The sequence below is a fragment of the Colobus angolensis genome, unplaced genomic scaffold (assembly GCF_000951035.1).
Source record: "Colobus angolensis palliatus isolate OR3802 unplaced genomic scaffold, Cang.pa_1.0 Scaffold49, whole genome shotgun sequence".
In the NCBI taxonomy this organism is placed as follows: domain Eukaryota; kingdom Metazoa; phylum Chordata; class Mammalia; order Primates; family Cercopithecidae; genus Colobus; species Colobus angolensis.
In genome coordinates this window covers 2,742,651-2,746,172 of record NW_012118376.1, presented here as the reverse complement: position 1 = coordinate 2,746,172, position 3,522 = coordinate 2,742,651, and the positions used below count along the sequence as shown (strand labels likewise).

The 3,522-nt window shown below is 41.7% G+C and overlaps 1 long non-coding RNA gene across 1 annotated transcript in view; it reads right to left on the bottom strand.

Moving 5' to 3' along the window:
• Positions 1 to 3,522, bottom strand: part of LOC105524104 — a 9,453-nt gene continuing 5,931 nt past the window's right edge. Inside the window, exons 2-3 of the long non-coding RNA XR_001003698.1 lie at positions 823 to 962; positions 1 to 132 (exon numbers count right to left, since the gene is read on the bottom strand). This is a non-coding gene — a long non-coding RNA (uncharacterized LOC105524104). The remainder of the gene's footprint in view (positions 133 to 822; positions 963 to 3,522) is intronic.

Sequence of the window (3,522 nt, the reverse complement as noted above, 5' to 3'; positions counted from 1 at the left end):
GGCGGCCGGGAGGCATTGGCGCTGGCCCCAGTCCCGGACACTGACCGCCCCGTGCTGCCGCATCGTCTAGCCCGCGGGCCTCGTCCATGGTGCAGGCCGGCTCGCCACTCCTCATTCTGCGGCGCCCGCACGCTGGGGAGCAGGGGAAGAATAATAATGAGTGTTAGGATCACGCACACAGCTCCTAGACTACAGTTAGTCTAAGAAAGCATGCCGCCCTCCATTTTCTTACCGATAAAAATCCTATAGTGTGGGTAGATGTCTAGGTTTCTAATTAATCTTCAGTATTAAGTGTTGATTCCTCAGGAAAGAAACTGTTAAAAATGTCTAGCCCTTCCTATACTAGGAATCCTCTTTGAAATCAAGTGGATCCCTAGTCAACAAGTATTTATACTAATAGCGGGAGGCTAAGCTGCTTGAACGGAAAGAACTAGCTAACTCCGTGCTGTGTCTGTGTTAGCTTTAACTAGTCTCTGCTTTCTTAACAATAACAACAACAATAAAAAAGGTATTATCTTCAGAATAACAGCGACGCTTCCTTATGCAGTCTTCTCTGGGTGCTGCACAGCACACTTCAGCAATGACCAGAAAAAAAGCTTTGGGAATGAAAATTTTGTTTCTTAAACTTCAGGAGTGGAAGAGCCACTGGTGAACAGCCTTTTAAAAAGCTTTCAACGACTGTATGCTTTTCAAGATAAAAATATGTTTTTGTGATTATAAAAACAATCTACTATGAGAAAATCGGCAATACTGAAAGCAATGCTTTTAAGATACGCACATTTAGGAAATGGCAATATCCAAAGCAGCACTCTAAATTTTTACCTTTAAATTAGACAGTGGGTCATTTCCCAAGGACTCTGGGGTCCCTGTCATTGCCTCAGGGTTTCCAACCATCTCAGGTTCCACGGGTAGAAACAAGGCATGCAACACGATTCCTGAGTTCTGAAGAACCATCAGCAGTGCTAGGAGTAAATTCAGAGGACAGGCAGGCCAGTGAAAGAAATGCATTCAAACCACCTTAAAGATAGATACTAGAAATAATGAGCAGCGCCATGCTCTCGTTCACTTTTTCTAACCCTTTCATAGATACCCAAGGAATAAAACAAATAAAATTAGTTTTCTTTATTGTTTGTGCTAACTAAAAGATCCCCTCTACATATTGGCAAGATACAAAGTTTGCTCAATACTTTTAATTAAGGAAGAAAAAGAAATAAAAGTAATAATGTCTTGCTTTGTTCAACACAAAATCTGTTAAAAGGATCCAAACATAATGCAATGACTGTCACTGCAGTCTTTTTTATTAGGAAAATAATTCACCACTGCAATAACCTATTAAAGAAAAGGGAATACAAAAAAAGGTGAAGTTTAGTCCTTAGGAAATAAGTTCACAAAGGACCAAATGTGTGATTCTAGATAAATTTGCTTTGAAAGTTGAAAAACAATGAGAAGAAAACACATGACAGACTTCTTGACCTCTTCTGAGAACTTAGGGAGAAAAGGGCAAGGTGAGACCCAGGCACAGTGAGATCAGTGCTTGCCATGCTGTCAGATTTTGAACCAGCAGCCATGGAGATGACAAAGTTCCAGAATCTTTCTTGTTAAACACAACTGGAAATAACTGAAGACAAAGATGAGAATAGGAAAAATCAGCTGCTATAGTAACAGTAGCATTTAGTGTAAACTATGAATTCAGTTGCTAATAGTCTTGTTAGAGATGCACTGTACTTTTCTAAAGCTAAGTATTCTTTTTCCCACCAAGCAGGTCCACTCCGGATCAGGTACGACATTTAACATATCTCATTTATTATTATTATTATTATTATTTTATTTTTTATTTTTTTAAGACAGAGTCTCGCTCTGTCGCCCAGGCTGGAGCGCAGTGGCCGGATCTCAGCTCACTGCAAGCTCCGCCTCCCGGGTTTACGCCATTCTCCTGCCTCAGCCTCCCGAGTAGCTGGGACTACAGGCGCCTGCCACTTCGCCCGGCTAGTTTTTTGTATTTTTTAAGTAGAGATGGGGTTTCACCGTGTTAGCCAGGATGGTCTCGATCTCCTGACCTCGTGATCCGCCCGTCTCGGCCTCCCAAAGTGCTGGGATTACAGGCTTGAGCCACCGCGCCCGGCCAACATATCTCATTTTTTTAAAAAGATAACAGATCTACCAGAATCATCAAAAAAGACAAGTACCATGCATCTTCTAACAAGGAAATGGCTATTTACATGTCTTCTGATATACAGGCATTGATTTAAATATGGTCACTCATGATAAAGACCAATTAGCATAAAAAATCTTTAGAAATTAAAGGCTGCATTTTCCCCCAAGAGATTTATTACATTGCTGAAGTCTCAAAAGTGGGGGAAAGTAGGATGAGGAGTTACAGACCACCTTCAAGAATGGTATTTTTGTGGCCAGTAAATATTATGGTTATGTAACATTATGGTTGCTAAACGGGGTAAGATGTAAGTGTTATAAACATTTTTTAAATTATCTAACTTGACTTAGAATTTTTTCTATACTTTTTTCTTTTTTAAAATTTCTATTTCCTTCTATACTGAATCTGATCTTTCCGGAGGTCCTTTTTTAATACTTTTTATACCTTTTTTATATGTATCTTATCAAGAGTATTGCTTTGCATTCTGATATGCTTGAGCTAAAGCTTGGAAACTGCACATAAACCCGCAGATTGTCTTACTTGTGCCAAAGTCTGAGAGTCATCCTTACTGATGTGCCCCTAATAGAGCCAGAGGTGACCAATTATTGTCATGCTTTTTACCTCTCTGGGTTTCTTTAAAAACTGGAATGCCCAGAGGGAGTGTTGCACAAGTGAATGCCATCTGTTAGGAGTTAAAGTGGGCACAAGGTGAGAAGCACTGACTTTGACGTCTTAATCATTTTGACCTAGCGGAAGCCTCACCTGAGCCAGGGACAAGCCGCATCACAAATGTCGGCCAGCACAGCGCTGCCCCTCCGAGGGTGGCAGGGGGACATCCTCTGCCTGGGCAGCCCTTCGATTTTGGAGGTCGTAACCGGTGGAAGGCAGCATGGGGCAGAACTGCCTCACCTTCTCAGTCCTCCACACCATGCGGCTATATTCTAGCTCAATACAATCCTCAGTCTCAGTATCTACCGTAACAGCCTGGTTAGCTCTGCTAAACAACCCGAGTGCATTTCAGCTGCCCCTGCAGTGTGGAGGGGGAGAAAGCTCTTCAGACACTTCAGCCACAACCATAACACACAAAGGGCTCTTCAAACTGACGATAAAGACAAAGGGCCCGATAGAAAAACAGACGAGAAATATGAGTAGGCAAATGACCTAACAGCAAACTCAAATAGCCAGGAAATTTGTGAAAAGGTGCACAACATCACTTATATTCATGGAAATGCCATTAAAGTAGCAGGAAGGTATCATTTTACATCCATCACACCAAGAAACATTAAGAGGTCTAACAGTCAAAGTTACAAGGGAGGTAGAGAAAAGGCACACACTCCTCAATTACTAGTGAAGATGGGATGGATTTTAGG